Source organism: Martes martes (genome assembly GCF_963455335.1).
Source record: "Martes martes genome assembly, chromosome: 2".
Classification (NCBI taxonomy): Eukaryota; Metazoa; Chordata; class Mammalia; order Carnivora; family Mustelidae; genus Martes; species Martes martes.
Window position 1 is genome coordinate 9,498,519 of NC_137889.1, and position 19,969 is coordinate 9,518,487.

The following is a 19,969-nucleotide window of genomic DNA, read 5'->3' on the forward strand; positions in this document are numbered from 1 at the left end:
AGACCCAATTTTTCATACTCTACAACTAGTACTTTGTAAAAATGATGTTTTTAAATTATCTTATTGTTTATTTCTTATATAATCGCCTACAACAGTCTTCAGAGTTGCATTTTATGGTTAACAAAATTTAAATAGCTTACACTTTTATTTATTCTTTACTTAGACCATAATTTTTTAATTAAGAAAACACTGTCTCTACAGCTTAGCTGGTAAAATCAGAGGAATTTCTAAGTATATATATATATTTTTTGAAATGTGTAAATATTATAAATACGAAATGTTTTCACAGGTATAGCCTGTTTTACCTTCATTAGATTACATTTTATTTACAAATAGTATTTCAATTTAAAAAACTTGCTAAATTAGATGACTATTTTGGATGTTTTGTCAAATTTAGATGTTACAAAAAGTGTAGGGCTCATATTAATTCCATGATGCTATAAAAGATAATTTTATCCAATTTCAAGGAGGATCTCTCTTGAAAGATTTTTTCCCCAATTGTGATACTTAGAAATTGAATATTGTGCTCAGTTTTTGTTGCTATATAAATACAGCATTATTTATTAGGCATTTGTGCTTTGTTTAACATTTCTGTTTTCTTCAATCTATGATTGCTAGATGAAGCATGCTTGCGCACAGTTTATAACTCATTATTTAATGTTTTTAGTTATGCCCTTGACAGTAAAGTGATCAGTTTCAATATTTTCATATTTCTAATTTTTATTGAAATAATTGTATTTCAATAAATCTTAAAAACTGAAATTTTTTGGAGGTAAAATCATTAACTAATTAAAGAACTTAACAGTCATGAGCAATATGGCAAAACCAGAGAACTCATTAAAATAAAAATTAAAACATTTTATGACACTTAGTTGACTTCCAAACCCTTACATGTTAAATTTGCAATTGATAACAGAAAGCAGGAAATAAATTACATGGTAAAGCATCTTTTTGTGTTCAATAGAACTTTCCTCACTAAAATTAGTAACAACAAACTGCACACAGAATCTATACATTTTGAAAACTATGGTTTCTAATTCAATTAGTGCAGTGAAGAGAGTAGTTTATTTGGAAGTATTTATGAATTATGTCTGCATCACAATCAATTCCAAGTATATTTCAGTTTCTAGGTATTTTTCCTGTGGGTCTTTACAGAAAATCAATAAACCATATATATGTGATTATCTCTGCACTTGGTGGCAGACAAATCTCACACATGTTTTGTAGGGTTTATAATATTTGTGGTATAGGTGTAAATGTTCATATTCAACATCTAAGTTTTCATTTCTAGGCTATAGAAATAGTATTGTTTTTTGTATATTTACCTTGTACTCTGAAGGCCTTGTTAAACCCACTTATTTGTTGTGGTAGCTTCTTAACAGATCCTATGGGATTTTATACATAGATAATCATATCTGAAAATAGTTGTTTTAAAAACAAGAACTTAAAGAACTTAAAGTTCTTTTTTTTTTTTTTTACAATCTGTATGTCTTTTTTTTTTTTTAATTTTTGTTTAAATTCCAGTTATTTAACATGCAGTATAATGTCAGTTTCAGTTGTACAATACAGTGACTCAACACTTGCATACAACACGGGGTTCTCATCAGGACAAGTGTACTCCTTCATCCCCAACACCTGTTTCCCTCATTCCATCATCCCACCCACCTCCTCTCTGGTAACCATCAGTTCTCTAGAGTTAACAGCCTGTTTCTTAGTTAGTTTTCCTCCCTTTCCTTTATTTTCCCTCTTTACTCCTTTGTTTTGTTCCTAAAACTCTATATGTGAATGAAATCATATGATGATTGACTTTCTCTGACTTATTTCACTTAGCATAATACTCTCTAGCTTCAACCATGTCATTGCAAATGGCAAGATTTTATTCCTTTTATGGCTGAATAATATAATATAATATAATAATATGTCATAATATAAATATAATATTTTTATTTATTTATATATAAATATAATATTATAATATAATACAACATTATGGTTATATAGTATATAATTATTTATTACATATTATATAATTATTATATACTATATAAATTATTACAATTTTAATATTTAATAATTTAATATTTAATAATCACAATATTATATATTATTATAATTATATATATGATTATAATATAATATTATATATTATTATAATAATATATACTTATAATATTTTATATATAATTATATAGTTATATAATTATATATATATATATATTACCCATTCATCAGTCACTGGACACTTGGGTTATTGAGTTGTTTACATAGTTTGGGTATTGTAGATAATGCTGCCATAAACATCAGGGTACATGTATCCCCTTAAATTAGGATTTTTGTATTCTTTGGGTAAATACCTAGTAGTGCAGTTGCTGAATCCTAGGGTAGTTCTATTTTTAACTTTTTGAGGAACCTCCACACTGTTTTCCACAGTGGCTACACTAGTTTATATTCCCACCAAGTGCAAGAAGGATCTCCTTTCTCCAACAGCCCTGTCAATGCCTGTTTTTCTTGTGTGGTAATTTTAGATGTTCTGACACCAAGCGTGAGGGGATATCTCATTGTAGTTTTTTTTTTTTTTTCTTTAAAGATTTCATTTATTTCTTTGTCGGAGAGACAGAGGAAAGAGAGAGAAAGCACAAGCAGGGGAGAAGCAAGGAGCCCAATATGGGATTCTATCCCAGGACTGTGGTATCATGACCTGAGCCGAAGACAGTTGCTTAACCGACTGAGCCACCCAGGCATCCCTCATTGTAGTTTTGATTTATATTTCCCTGATGATCAGTGATGTTGAGTAAATGTTCATGTGTCTGTTGTTCACTTGGATTTCTTCTTTGGAAAAATGTCTATTCATGTTTTCCTATTTTTAGATTGTATTATTATTATTTATCTTTGGTGTGGAGTTTTTAAGTTCTTTATATATTTTGAATACTAATCCTTAATACATAGGTCATTGGCAAATATCTTCTCCCATTCTATAGGTTGCTTTTTAGTTTTGTTGATAGTATCCTTTGTTGTGCAGAAGCTTTTTATCTTGATGTAATCCCAACAGTTAATTTTTGCTTTTGTTTCCCTTGCTGGAAACATATCTAGAAAGAAGTTGCTTTGGCCAATGTCAAAGAGGTTACTGCCTGTGTTCTCCTCTGGGATTTTGATGGATTCCTGTCTCACATTCAGGTCTTTCATCCATTTTGAATTTATTTTTGTTCATGGTATAAGTAAGTGGTCCAGTTTCACTCTTTCACATGTTGCTGTCCAATTTTCCCAGCGCCCTTTGTGGAAGAGACTTTTTCCCATTGGATATTCCTTTTTTTCTTGAAGACTAATTGACCATACAGTTATGGGTTACAATCTGTATGTCTTTTAATTTCATTTTCTTGTATTATTATAAGATTTTAAAAATTCGGTGAGCATATATTTTCCTACCATATAATAATTCACGGAAAAATTTCTTTGTGTTATTATCTTGAAATAAAAAGTTTTATCTTCATTGTTTAATTTTTTTAAGATTTTTATTTATTTATTTGACAGACAGATCACAAGTAGACAGAGAGACAGGCAGAGAGAGAGAGAAAGAGAGAGGAGGAAGCAGGCTCCTCGCTGAGCAGAGAGCCCAATGCGAGGCTTGATCCCAGGACCCTGAGATCATGACCTATTTGAAGGCAGAGGCTTTGACCCACTGAGCCACCCAGGCGCCCCATTCATTGTTTGATTTTTAACTAAATTTAAGTAGCATTCATAAAATATCAGGTATTTCACCCTGTGTAGATGAACTTTACTAAGATTTATTTTGAGTCTATGAATTAGATTGAAAAACATCAATCATTATTGAAATTAACTAGATTTCTTGAATTATATTATTGAATTTTTAAATTCTTCTATTGCTAATAGAACCAGCACCTTTAAAGCTATTATCTCAATTTTCCTGAATATACAACAAAACTTAGAATTGCAGATGAGTTTAAATAATTATAAGAAACCATTTGATCTGTATAAAAAATTATGCTTCACAGAGCAATATGCATCCAAGAATTAATTTTTCAAGTAGATGTTGATGCTTCTTCTGTATTTTTTTTCTCTTCTAATTTTCATATGCTTAGTAATATCCCTAGGACCTCTATACTGTGTTGTAAATGTTAAAAATAATTTTGTGCAAATTTTATGTTCAACTTTATTGATGAAAGAAAATTCAGGTTAATTTTTCATTAAAAATGCATGTTTTATATTTAATACATTGCTCCAAAAGAGGTCCAAACTAAACAATAAACAGTGTTGACATTATACTGTGCAGCAAGTACTAATCCTAACAGCTGGCAGTTTCAAACTATAAGGCACCCCCTTAAACTCAGGCAGGAGAAGAGTTTGCCTTGGGCCCTGTAATTAGCTGCCCCTTGGCCCTTACCCCCATCCTGAACCTCCTCTTGCCATGCTCCTCCCTATAAGAAAAGGTGTCTGTGGGACAATTGGAAATTACCACCCCAAATACCACTCCTCAGATATGCAGGGAATATTTACATAAAATCATTTTTGTGCCTATGTTACCCACTTAGTGAAAAGTAATGGGTTCATGATCACAAAATCAACTTTAAGAGATTCACTTTATCGTCATCACAGTCCTTAAGGAAGGTGGTCATAGTGAGGGTTTATACTCTTTTCTTTTCTTTTGATGTGTGTATGTGTGCTTGTTTTCTGCTCATCGAGAAAAAAAAATGAGGGATTCATTTATGTATCATCCAGACTAGCTAGTGGACTAGCTTTCATTGAAGGAAAGTGTTTCCCATAAAAGTCAGGAAACATGAAGCTAAGATCTTCAAAAGCTTATGAGCTAGAATGTATTATATGTTACATGACACCGAACATTCCTTTCATTTCTCTTAAGTCATGATCTTCTATCAATGGTGCCAGATAGTGGAAAGGCAAGCTGTATCCTCACCACACTTGCTTGTAATGTTATTCATAATTAATATGAATTTAATAAATATGCATTAATTTGTTTTAGAAATCCAGCATTTGTTAACATGTTTTCTTGTGGTGTACTAGTTTGTATTCTTTAAACCTCCAAATTAATTGCATTTTCAGATGTAGACAGTGACATAGAAATACATATAAGACTGTAATTGGTAGTAAAATAACACAGTTGTGTCTGTTTGCATGTAAATTACTGCTATTATGAGCTATGGTGCTTCCTGAAATTGTAAAATAACAGTTGGGTTGTAATTTTAGTAGACAGTAACTATTGCTGTCCCTGAGTATTCATTATAGATACCTACTATTTATTTGAAGGATATGGCTTTTTACTTACAAGTGTGGCATCTTGACAAGAATATCTGACAGCATGTAAGTATTTATTAGAAAACTAGGCACCTGATCCACATACTTTGGTCGTTAGGACAAATCTGTAGCATTTCAGTGTGCTTAAAATTTATTTTAAAAGAGGCAAAGATATTAAAATGTCTCCATTTTTTTGACATACTGAGAATTGTTAGTAAATCAACCATCTCTGACCCTCTCCCTGAAAATAATATTTTATTTTTTACATACCAATATTTTAAAAATAATGAATTGTATTTTATGTCTATATCAACAGTGTACCTTGGTTTCAAATGTAATTAAGAATATATATATATATATATGTGTGTGTGTGTGTGTGTGTGTATACACACATACATATATATGTAACATATATATGTAACATATATATATATATATAAATTTAGGAATGTATATACACACATACTCATGACTCATATATATACTCATGACCATAAATTATCACTTAGTCTTGGTGGTTATATTTGCTTAGAAGTTCTCATGCCTTGATGACCTCCAGAACAATAAAGTATTATTCCTCATGCTTATTTGAAGAAATAATGATTTTAATAATTTTGTCATTATGAAAATTAATCAGAAATATTTTTTTTTATTTCATTGAGCACCTAAGCTGCTCTTAGTTGACTATTCCATTGTGAGAATTTCCATTTAGATATTGCCTTAAACTATAGACAACTTATTATAGTAAATAATAGTGGTTGGAAATTTTACATTTTATTTGGTTTATACGTAATACGCAATGGCCGTACAGATTCTGTTGTTGGGGAAGAAGACATTCCTCTGCCCTGTGGTCCTTCTAGCTGGACTTAGAACCAAACTGACATGAGACAATTTACAGGAGAAAATCAAATTTAATAAGTGTACCTATGGGGGATCCACAGAGACGAAAGACAGGGAGGCAACATGAAGCTGACCTGAGCTAAGGAGATGGAAATGTCTGGGGATACAAAGGGGAGAAGGCTACTAACAGGAAGATGAAAGAAGATGATTTATGAAAAACTAAGATTGCCCTATGGAGCAGATGTTTTTCTTAGGAAAAGGGGAGTGTCCGTTATTAGCTCTCTTCCTGGTAGAGGTTCTCCTTTCCAAAGTAAATTTAAACAGTTGCTGGGGAGGCAGAGAGCTTTCCCTGCATCAGCTGGGGTTTTGATTACTTCTAACTTGAAATAACCTTTATGCCACAGTGGCACACTCTGTAGTGTCCCATTGTGCACCTCTTCACTGTAAGGGCCATGCTTTCAGAAATGGAACAATTTAGAGACACCTGGATGGCTCAGTCGGTTAAGCCTCAGACTTGATTTTAGCTCAAGTCATGATCTCAGGGTTAGCAGGGAAATTGAGCCCCACCTGGAGCCTCATTGGGAGCCCCAAGACAGGGTCTGTGCTCCGTGCTCAGCGCTCAGCAGGGAGTCTTCTCTCTCTCTGCCCCTCCCCCCCCAATAAATGAACATTTTTTTTTAAATGGATCAAGTTAAATACTTTAAGATTAAAAGGCCTAAATATATATTGTTTTATTATGGCTTTCCTTCTAATCAAATAAGCATGGGACACATTTTAAGCTAAATACTGAATCTGCTTAAAAATAAGTAGAAATTTGATTAGAAAAATCTCAAGATATGTACCAAGTCCTTACTTCCTTTTCTGAGAACTGCCTGAGTAGGACCTGGCCCCCTAACTCACTGAACCAAGAAGGTTCTCTTTATTCAAATGGGGCCAATAAGCATTTTCTCAAAGGAAGGTTTAGGCTGCACACTAGAAAATAAGGTCATCTTATGGCATTATGGGGTGTTGATTTAAGGCAGTGAGAGTCCTATAGGAGTCGCCATGATTGTATTTGAATAACTGAAGTAGAGAAACAGCAGAGAAAGGGAAAGCCTTTGTAGCACACATTTCTTCAGAAATTATTTTAATATACAGTGATTTATATTACCCTTTCCATACTGCTAATTGACTCTCAAGGAATGCTTTCATTGATTTTGCTGAATCTTTGTATGAGTAGCCAACTGAGTATGGTTTCCATTGATGAAAAACTATCACTCCGATATGAATGTTATTTGGTATTTTCATCTGGTGAGTGCAAAAGGAAATAATTGATTAATTAATAACTGTAAAAAAAAGGAGAAACAATGATGTTGCATGTTGAATGAATGAATTCAACAATGAAATGAATAGGTTCTTTCCCGAATCAGTAAACAGTTTTTAAAACTTGAAGAATATTTTCTCAAATTTCTGTTATTCTCAAAGCAATGGCTACAGACACAATGCACGTTTACACTTAAACTGCATTATTAACATTTTCTACATCATTTTCTGCAGTTTAGATTGTTCCTATTTTGTTTTGTTTTGTTGAAACAATAATTCAAGGCCTGGTTTGCAGTTTTCAGATATCATATACTGTGATATAGATATTTCCATTATGACTGATTTCAAGCTGTGGGACACGATTGAAGGCAATATTTAGGATATACAGGAGCACAATATTATATAGTTTTCCCACAATAGATACAAATAACCTCAAAAGCATGTAATAGTAAAATGACTACAAAAGGGACGCCTGGGTGGCTCAGTTGGTTGAGCAGCTGCCTTCGGCTCAGGTCATGATCCCAGGGTCTTGGGATCGAGTCCCACATCGGGCTCCTTGCTCAGCGGGAAGCCTGCTTCTCCCTCTGCCTCTGCTTGCCTCTCTGTCTGCCTGTGTTCACTCTCTCTGACAAATGAATAAATAAAAATCTTTAAAAAAAATGACTACAAAATAAAGTTTTGAGTATTTTTTACTTCTGCTTTCAATATGATTTAATTTTAATTTTACATAATTTAATATGTAAATAATGTCTGTATTTTATAGCTTATTCACAAAATTCCGGAAGACTTAACCATGGGCTCCCGTGAGACCTCAGAAGCTGCGGCTAGCACACGTCTCAGACTTGTGTATGGTAAAGAATGATTTTAAGGTCAGATATAGATATTCTAAGAAAGTTACACCTGATGTGATTTGAATAAGATGCTAATCTGAAGATTTAACTGGTCTGACTCTGGCACAAGGCAACATTCATGTAATGCTATTCACGTATCACCAGCCAACTAGGACGTGAGCCAGGGGGCCGGCTAAGAATGCGCCTCCAGCTGATCAGAGTGGGAAGGATGCACTGGAGAGTGTGAGGAAGAGGTCCCAGAACGTGGGTTCAGGCATTAGGCGGAAGGCAGTACAGTAAAGATTTTAATCAGCTCATTTGAAGTGCTTGGAGCTGAAGAGGCAAATATGAATCAGTGCGTCCTTTGTCCTCAAGGAGCTTACAATTTAAGCTAGCTTAGGAACGCTCTACTTCAACAGCTTAAACCCAACCCAGCCTGCCCAGGGCATAAATAACCTGTGAGCAACCTGTTATGGGAGGAAGAGATGTCACGTAATTTGATTTTTCGGAGGGATCATGCAAGATTTCACCCGATGAACAGACATTTAAATTGGGTGACATAAGTTTGAGAAAAGCAGTGGGTTCAGTGCCATTAAAAGCAAAGTGCCAAAGAAGAAAACATGCAAAGGGGAAAGGGTTTCGAAGAAGTTTAATGGGGCCGAGAAGTAGAAGGGTTACAAGGTTAGTGGCTGGATATTTAAACAGAAAACAAGAGTCAAACTATGAAAGGCTAAGGAGCTTGGATTTTTATCTGTGGGGTAAAGAACTTGGCTGTTAAAAAATGGAAGGAATTTTGCTTCTTAAAATAGTAAATTTAGTGGCTATATGTGGGAGGATTCTAACGTCAAGGCGGCTCCTGGAATCATCTAAATGAGAGACCACGAGAACCAGGACACCTGCAGTAACAGGGGAGAGGAGACACCATCAAACAAAGTCTCAGACAACTAAACTTGAACCGACGACCACAATTTTGGTTGGGAATGAGAAAGAATGAAACTCACCCTAAAGCATTTTCTTCTAAGAAGTGGGCAGATGGCTATGCCATCTAGTGCTACGGAAACTAGAGGAAGGCCACAGAGGAGGCAATAATGTTTTTCTGCTTTCACCTGCAGAGCTGTGAATGCTAGCGGGAGGTCCAGACAGCCTGGCTCGCACAGGTGGAGGTCGGGTCCAGAAGTCTGTAAATGGCTCAGCCTGGCTACGGGAGCAATTCCAAAACCGCAGAGGATAAGATGCCGGGTAAAATGAACTGTGCCTTTCAAGTTATCATCCAGATCCAATACGGTCATTGATGAGAATCCCATGAGCACGGTGCGAAACTGAGTGTTCATAATTTAAAACTCGAGCGGGAGCTGAGGAAGTGGAAACATCGAGCCCCTTTCAAGTAGCTTGGTGGGGAAACGACGGAGGGAGACAAAGAGAGAGCTTAATGAACAGCGAGAGCTGTGCTCCCGAGTGTGGCATACGGTTCTGTCTCCAGTACTTAGTGGATCCACCTATGACAATATTTTTGTACGGGAACTGTCACCTCGAGTTGTGCTTTACATAATGAATATGACAGGCCTTTCCAAGATGAACATGAAAACCGTAAATTAAAACAAATATATTCAGAAGTGATAAATTATTAACCTGTGATTTCTTTTTAGCACTTTACTTCACTGAGGGCGAAGTTTGTAGCATTATTCTTTTCATTATGTAAATATATGTCAATCTTGTAGGAGAGATCGACCAATTAAATGAGGGCAAGTGAGAACAGCTCATTTGTAGGAAATCTCAGGTGAGAGAGAGAAAAGACACGGAGTACTAACACCGAAGTTAAACGTTTCTAATCTAGACAAAGAGCTTTTCATCAGTCCAGAAATATGGAAATCACACACACACAGAGACAGCCACATCATCCAGCTCCCCAAATGCAGATTCCTAAGAGGTATTTTCCAGTTTGGGCATACAAGCAGGTCCATGATCCGCCAGAAGACATAAAATACATACTTGAGGAACTAAAGATTTGCTAAATGATAGGTTATGTTTTCAACTTGACTACAATTTAGCTTTACACATAAGCAATTTCTTAAAATTTTCATTGGTTTATTTATTAAATAAGCTCTATGCCCAACATGGGGCTTGAACTCATGACCTTGAGATCAAGAGTTGCATGCTCTACTGACTGAGCCAGATGGGGACCCCGTGTATGCAATTCTGATACTGAAAATGCAGCGAGACTAAAATATTTAGGTCAACTTTTGGAATTTTGAAAATTATAAATCCGTGTGTCTGGCTTTGAGACTTTTAATAGAAAATTAAACCTTTATAAGTGGTCTGAGTGATGTCATGCATGTCACTTGATAGCTACCTAGAGAGACTCTTCTTAATGTTGTGTGTGTTACTTTACTGATCTGATGTTTGTTAAACTTGCAGAGAATTGATATTACTAATAACATGCAAAAGACCCTGAGAATCTGTGAGGAATGTACACTTCAAACATTCACGGTCCTCCAAGATTTAAGTGTGGAAATGGTTGCATTAGCTATTTACTTTTATTTTAATTTTATCTCATTTTATTTATTTCAGTTATTTAGTTTATTCCTAATTAATACCTCTATCGAGATCCATATATTTCCTCTTTACATCTTTATACAGAGCAGGTCTGTTTAATGTTCATGTGTATCTGAAAACTAAATTTTCAACTGCTTCATGAGATGTACTAAAATTTATGGCAAATAGAGAGCTGCAAACCCAAATAAATATGCAAATTCTGGCCAGCTAAATTTATTTATTCTGCTCAGCGAAATGTGGCCAGCTAAACTCATTCGCTAACAACATAATTCTCTGTTTTCAAACGTACCCAGGATCTAATTTATAGACACGACTGAGGGAAGACACGGAGATGTCAATGCCGTTGACAGAGGAGTTTCTGATTTACAGTTTCCAAAAAGGGGGCATGCCATGCCATGGACCAGGGTTGATCAGGAGGCAGAGGACTAAAGGGAAAACAGTGAAGAGAGCCCTTTATGATAGGGTCGGGAACCTGTTAAGTCAAAATGTCCCCTACCATGCAGGAAGGGGAGCACAGATGGTGATTTGTGGTTGGAGATCAGAATACGATTTCACATGCCTTCAACACGAGATGGTACAGATGTGAGCATCGTGACATTTGGTGTGGCCCATGATTTTAAGACACCAGATCATTATTTACAGAGTATCAAGAATTATTACTACACTTTCTTGTAAGCTCTATAATATACAAACTTTTATGTCATGCTTTTACAGAAGTATAGCTTGCTAGTTGTCAAATAGTTATTAAAACCATTGGGCCCAAATGATACACACACAAACATACACAAACCATTTTATATTCCACCCACTTTTGGGAACCCTTGCAAATTCTCAGATGTATCCTCGTTAGAGCCTTAAAGTTATGCTAGTAAAAAGAAAAAAAAAAGTCATTTATTGAAAACTAAATATCTTATAAGTATTCCAGTGACTGTGGGTGGTCAGACTCAAATCAATACACGCATGTTTTGCGTCAAAGTTAGAACCCATACAGTTTTATCGAAAGCATATGCTAAATGGGATAATAAGTTCAGAGTAAACTGGGAATAGAGTTTTCTAGAATAAAGCTTGCCTTTAATGGGCTGATCAGGGTTTAAGCTATAATGTTTATGGGGAATGGAAAACTTAATCTCAACTTAGTCTATCTCTGTTCTCTGAAATAATGAGATTTAATGAAGATAAGCTAGAAGGGCTTGAAAAAGAACTTCGCAGAGTTTTGGGTATATATTTGAGTAGCGTTACTATTACAAGTGCCCTGTCGATTCAGAAAACTAAGCCATCCACAAGGGAAAAGAATGGGATCCAGGCTCCATGGGAGACAGATGGCAAATGCTAGGCAGGAAATTGGAACCTTAACTAAACCTCCAGGAGTTCGGGATCTGACTTCATTTTCACTGAAATGACAGGAACTCACTTACACTGTATGTGAGACTAGGGCCTCAAAGACAATTCCAGATGAAATGTACTAAATTTGGCTCCTGATATGCTGCCAGGCTAACATAATTAGGCAAAGCTGAGCCCATATATAGAAAGTTGGAACGTTATGCAACTGGATGGAAATGAAGATATCAAGGACAAACTCAGGGCTAATGATTGAGGTTGTATGATACAGTTTGGGGACAGAAAACTGTAAAAAATTAATGAGCATTTACAGCATCAAGGTATAAATAAGTGTGAGACCATTTGTGTTGTCAGGACTATAATTATTTCCGATCATTCACTACCTCATTCCCTGGAAGAGGGTTATGAATCGGTCGCTTGTCACGGATCTCCAGTGCCTTCCCGTGGGAAGGTTGAAGGGATATATTTAGTGAAGACATTTACTTCATGGTGGTGCTTTCTCCTGGTAAATGACGCAACAGTCTATCAACTCAAAGAGAAGTTTTGGGAGACATATAGATTTTATCCAACTTGGTTGTTTTGTTTTTTTCTTTTTAATCTGTCAGGCTAGAGCATGTCACAAGGAATGGGGTAATTCCTTTTCATCCTGAACTGAAGACAAACATGGAACATGGGCAGAGTGGTCACAACCCCTGTCAACATTAGAGGAACAAGCAGTTGCTGGTAGGAGCCTCTGACACTCTGGGGTGGTGTGTTTGCACTGCCAAGGTGAGTAGTTCAGAAATTGTACAAGGAGTGAAGCATTGCCACATGAAAAAAACAAAGAAGCAGCTTAGTGTATATAGCATTGGGGTCTGGGCTGTGCTTTGGGCATCAGATAAACTATAATTACAGGATGGAAAATGGGAACCCATTTTACAAACTGACAAAATTTTATGCATTAATGAAATTGGTAATGGTGTTTCTACAATAACATTTAAGCCTTCTAATATGCCTAATTAACTTGTGACTGTTGGCAAAAGGATAAGACATAGAACTTATAATGTGTGCCTTTGTTATTAGCTGAATTTGTCAAAAGAGACGAGATCAGAAGAGAACTCACTAGTTGGCGAGGAGTAAAAGAGGAATGAGGTAATCTGGACAATGAAGATCTTGGAGGCTTGAAAAAATCAACTATTTCTAACAGGCAGTCCATAAGCATAACACTTGGCAGTGCTCTGAACAACTAAGTCTAATTAATAATTAAGCAAGAACAAAGACCAAGTTAAGATGATCGTCATCTTGCTCTTGTTTAAAAAATCTGGATTCAGGTAGCTCCCAGTGAATCATTCCAGCTGAATGAAATGTGTCACAGAAAACAGACCAAAGGGTGTCCTCACAGTGAAGTTTGATAAACTCAAACTAACTGTAAGTAATGATAGACAGAAAAAGAGGTGAGGGGCAACCTCAGAAGGCACCATGAGTGTGCTGGCTTGCAAATGGCAATGACTGGAATCAAATAGATAAAAAATGGAGTTCTTGAGAGAGCCACACGGTCAAAAGAACTGGCAACATGAATGAAGAGAGATGGTGACCATCTGAGATATAAGGCAGCTTCTGGGCTTGAACATTTCTACAACCACCAAGCAAGCCACAAATGAGGGCACGGTCTCCAATGCCCTCTTCAGATATGACCAAGTTTAATTATATAATGAGTAAGGAAGGAGAGTCCAGAAGGTAGAAGCAAGAGCCACTGGGAAGAACAGATTGGGGAGGTTCCAGGAAACATATTTAGGTCATAATGAAGAAGTGTTTTTATGTTCCTTGAAAAATAAACCAACAAAAATCCAGAATTTACTGTGACCAGTGATGATTATATGCCACTCATTTACCCCACTTCTGAATAACACTGTCGAGTGTAGATATCTGACCCTTACTCCATTATTTCATTGAGTATGTAGGTATCAGACTGCAGAGAGAGAGAGAGAGAGAGAGAGTGTGTGTGCGTGTGTGTCCCCACACACCCACACACCCCATTCTCGTATGCCACCAGAATAAGAAAGCCTGACTCAGACCGGACGTAGAGATTATCAACGAATTCTGAAATTTGAATCTAATAAGCATGCCTGGATTGAATTTTTCGGGCATCTTCCTTGGGGAAGAGTGGGTAGTATTTAGCATGTGGCAAAAGAGAAGCAAATATCTGTGTGAGAGAAAGGACGTGGTTCTTGGCATTATTACTCTTGTTTTTCTCTTTTCTCTAAGTGGAATATATATCACCACGTCGCCAAGCAACTGCAGTGCCTTCCTGGGGAAGAAATGTACTTCTCCATCCCACTGACGTGAATTTGGCCGTTTGACTTACTTGGGTCATAAATATGTGAGCGGAAGGACCAATAGGCCAGTTCCTCAAGGCAGCTTTTACAGTCATGATGTAGTGCTTAAGGCCTGAATTACCTTGTGGTTTTGCCAGATCTCTTGCTCTTTTTTCCTCTCCCAGAAAAAATACCATATCCCTTATGAGCGGGCAGATTCTCCAGCCTAGATTTTGAAATAAAAAGAAATGTGGAGCTACCACAGACTCAAAACTCCTATGTAATGAGAAATAAATCTTTAGAAACATTTTGGTCATTTGTTTCTGTAACAAAGATGACAAATAAAGACAGTGTAACAAATTAAATTGTTTGCTTTTATATACATTGTCAGTTATCCAAGATATAAAAGAATATTCCTTAAAGTATTAGGGAACATCACAAATTAGTTTTTCATTTTGAATGTATAGGCTTCCAGATAGTTCCAGAAATAGAAAATATTTGAGAAGGATGAATTTGAATGGATAGAATATTCTAGACAAAGTCTCAAGTCACCTCAGATTTATGATATTAAGAACTGCGCATGAAAAATAAGTTTGGGAGATTTGGTTGGCTCAGTTGCTAAAACAAGTAACTCTCCATCTCAGGGTTTTAAGTTCAAGCCCCACATTGGATGTAGAGAACACTTAAAAATAAAATCTTAAAAAAAAAAGTCCACTTACGCTCTACAGTATACCTACTGGCTAAGCCCTTCATCTTATAATTAATGGATACATGTCTGAAGTATTTGTTTGGATTCCCAGACAAAAACGAATTACGCTTAATAAAGCAGAAATGGAGGGATGTGACAGGGATAGGCAAATGCAGCTATGTGCTAAACCACTCTTCCTGATAACTGTTCTGTAATTGCCCAAAGTGCTCGCTCAAGAACATACAAAAAATATTTAATTACAGAGTATTTATAACTTCCATTTAAGACTGCTTGTAATTAGAAAATGACTCATCATCTAAAAAATTTTACACACAGACCACATAGAAGTTAAATATTTATATTTTTCTCATCTTAACGTTTAATCTGCGGTATGTTTAGAAATAATAAGACCCTGTAATTGCTCTCCGTTTTAAAAATATGCAGCACATAGACAGATGTCATTGGATGCGAACCCTGCTGCACCAAGGAGCAGAAGGATGAACACACGCTGCTACCTCAGCTCTCCCGAGTGAGACCCTGAGGCCCACGAGGATTAAGGGGACTGACTAAATTCACTCGACCAGTAAGCGCTGGAAGGGAAGACATGCGATACACGCAGTCTTCAAGGCCGCTGTTCATGTCTTAATGTTAATATTCTTTTCTCAAACTAAAATAAAGCTGCTGGGGCACCTGGGTGGTGTGGGAGTCTTGGTTTCTGCTCAGGTCATGATCTCCGGCTGGGGGGACCGAGCTCCACGTCTGGCTTCCAGCTCTGTGGGAGTCCGTCTACAGATTCTCTCCCTCTGCCCTCCCTTCCCCTGTGTTCGCTCTCGTTCTCTCTTTCAAATAAATACATCTTTGAAACAAAAATTAAACTCCTTCTTGGAAATAAGACTTTTTTCCCTTACCATACCTATCCATATTTTCATTGCTTCCTTTTTACTCCTCTCTTTTTCTCTCCCTTCCTCAAGCGATGGTCTGCCACTCTGCCTTAGCACAACGGATGGTCCCTAAAGAGACACAGACCAACGAAAGCTGCCATTGCCTTCAGGAAGCTTGAAGTCAGAGGGGTTAACCCTAAGGAACTACCGGTGTGTCAGACTCTATGAAACAAGCATGTCCACATCACTGTGCACACAGAGGACGTAACCCCGGTGTATTCGGTATTTGAGGAAACCTTCAGAGAGCACCTTCAACTAAACCGTGTCTCAGTACGTGGATCTCAAAGGGGCCAGGATGAAGCAGCGCAAGTCGAAAGGGCAGCAGGTGAACTGACAAGGGAACCCGAAAGAATACAACTTGTTCTCTGTTCCTCAGGCAGAATTTAGTCTCTTTGTAGGAGACGAAATGAGCACTGGAGTGACGGGGCACAGTGAGAGATGAGAAAGTAAAAGTGATGGGAATCAGATTACAAAGACATTGAGATTTTGTTTTGAAGGTGACGGGGAACAATTAAATGATTAGATGACTAAAAGATCAATGACATGACCGGAATACTTTTTGGCAGTATAACTTGGTAAAACGTGCCACTTTTGGAAGGAGTATAGTTCTCTTACAGTTCATGTCTCAGAAATACAGTCTCCTTAATTTGCAGTGATTCCTCTCATAATTCATAACTCGGTGGTATGTGGCAGTGTTTTCTTAGTACCATAGTATTTTTAAAATTCATAATAAAAATATTTTACACTAAAAATTGTTCACCAGTATGAAATTACAAACATCTAAAGTAAATGCCAGGTCAATATTAAAAGATGTTTTTAATGAGTTCCAACAGTAGGCTGAATATTATCAAATCATCTTATATTTTATCCACAGTTTATTCTCCTATTTTCCTAGTTGTTCTCTTTATATCACCATGTGTTTTTTTTTTTTCTGTTTTTTTTTTCCAAAATAGCCCCAGCTGAATCAAATCCCCATGGTTACTGGAAAAGTGTATCCCTCAAGAGACCACAAGATATTCTAAATTTTTAAGTATTATCTTCTTTGCGTAACACTTTGATTCTGCCTCTATCTTAGGATGTTTTTGAGCATTGTTTTCTCAGCTTGGAGCCAACTGGCATTTCCTGGGGGAAACACAGAGCCATCCATTCATACATATTAAATATTAATATTTCTCACTCCCTAATACAAACACACACAGCACATGTATCACATGTAATCCTCAACATGGGGATTTGCCACAAAGTGACAGTTCAAAGATACAGGAAACAATACCCTGTTTTACCTCTGTACCCCCTGGGAGGAAAGGAGAGCAGTAATGCAGTATGTCCTGCCTTGAAACAGATGCATTTGGAAAAAGAGCTTTCTAAAAGCTGGAGTAGAATTTGGTGAAAGCTATTGAGCTAACATGTGGGTACAATCCAATTAATGATCCTAACAATAAAATGATGAAATGCATACTTTCAAGTAGGTTCAATTCCAAAAGATACATCGATGTCAAAAGTAAACAGCAAAAAGCTCTGTTTTAAGAAGACCATGATTGTGGGGGAGGGGACTAATAAACTAGGACCATGATGTAGCATATTAAAACATATATATATATAATCTTTTCTTTATATCAACTGTGGTAAGACATCTCAATAATTTTGATAAATATAAGGGTTATATTTGTTACAGTTTTAGGAGGAACATATTCATGTATTACATGAGTAAAGACACTGAAATGCTTTATTTAATCAGTGGGAAGATCCTGATAAAATAGGCTATTTGCAGTGTCTTTAGACACTAGTGGTGGAACTCCACTGTATTTCCAATGCATCATTATAATAGAACCTCCTTGAAAACCCAACAACTTCTCAGGGAAGCAGTTTGAAAGACTAAAGAGGTTCTAAAGCTCATGATTCTTAAGAAAAGAGAATATTACTCTAAGAAAACCATTTTCTAATTATTTGATATTCATCTGAAACCTAGCAGCCTCCACCTAGCTCTATACTGCTAGCTTTTTGTAGTCAGTCTTGTATGCAGAAATAAATAGTAGCACAATATATCTTCTCATAACACTTGATAGTTTCTTTTCCATAGTATTAACTTTCCAAGCCAATGTAAACTGAGTGAAAAATTTATTTGAAATTCATTCATAGCTGAGGAATGAAAAATATACTGGCTAAGATGACTTGCAATCAATCACAGAATATAAGGAAATAAATGACACCCCCAAAATATTGCAAAGACAAGAACTACAGATCTCCCACAAATATATAGTTGCATTTGTCCATCAAATTTCTTTATCTATGTATGAGCTGACAAGATGTATAAAGAAATAAAACCTAACGGTGACCTTTAGATAAATAAAATGCATTCCTCTCTAATGGTTCCTGCATTCAAAGCAGCTACAAATCATGAAAGGTGCTTGGTAGTTTTTATTTATTCATTTTTTATGTATTTTGCAACATTGCAGTACTTCTCATGGTTTGAAAATGCCTACATTTTATACCACTTATGCGCCTGGTCACTCAAATTGACAGACATATACCAAGGCAGATTTTTTTCAATGGGCAGAATGAGGATGGAAATAAAAATCTATCTACCAGAAGAATTGATTCTTAATGAAAAAAAAAAAAAGAAAGAAAACCTTTCTGCCCTTAGTGCTGTCAGTTGACTGATAAATCATAGATCAAAATCCTTCCTATAAAATATTGAAGGAAAACCTCTCCAGGCCCAGACTGGTGCTTTAATGACTTGTGCATACTAAAGACTGTTTGAATCTAAAATAAATTCAGAAAGTTATCCGTGGATCCAATTTTCTCCAAGTCAAAGGCCATCTGCTCAGTAGGTCTATTATCTTGATTTTGTGTGTGAATGTGTAGAGGAGGAGAAAGAGAGGCAGAAAGACATGCTCTATCATGTGGCATATCAATTTCTCCAGAAAAAAGGGATAGGTGTTATATTGCACCCATTTCTGTTTTTTTCAATAAATATTAAACATTAAGGGATTATATTACTAGATTTTGGAATGTAAATTAAAGATAAAGACAATTTTTAACAGATTCTCTGTTTTATAATACTAAGATTACTATGCATAGGAAAACTATTTCAACATAATGCCTATACAATCTATGTAGAGCTGAAAAATACCGCCAAGTGAAATCTTTTTTATGTATTAGGTTTTCCAAAGCCATTATTTTTGTTTGGATATATGTCTATTTTTTTCTTTTCTTTTCTTACTCCTTATTTATTTATTTATTCATTGACAAATTAACCAAATTAGTAATTCATACCTTGGAGAATTTAAAAACATAAATCAAACTCAACAAATAATGCACATCAAACTCAAGTAGTTACATGCTGACTGTACTGTCTCTTTTCCAGGTCCTCCTAGAAATACCACAACCCACTGTCCCCCCACCCCCCACTTCCAAATGTGATTAAATCAGCTGTCATTCTCAGATTATCTATCATTTCTTCTAAGCTTCATATTGAATTCAATGGATGTGCCTATGCAAAAAAAAAAAAAAAAAAAAAAGAATACCATGCTCCTATCTCTAGGTTAACCTGTCCTGTACCTTGACATTATTATTCTTCACTTCCTGGTTAGCTCTTGGATCCCTTCAGAATGTTTTGTAATATTTATCAGCTCTTTTACTTGACTTCAGCAAAAAATGACCAAATCACCAAAGCTGCCATTCTGGGAAGAAACACCAAATCTAGCCTCCTTTTTACATAGCTGGCTGTATCTCAAGGCTCTGGGATTACAGTAGGGAGTGGCTTCTGCTTCCTACGTGTGTGGTCTCCAGCTGTGCATGCCCTTCGGATGCAATTCTCCATGACCATGTCCAAAAACAGAGACAAACCCCATCACACTGAGGTGGCATCAGCTCCCACGTCCGGTCCTTGATTTCTCGCCTTGTTTCTGTTCC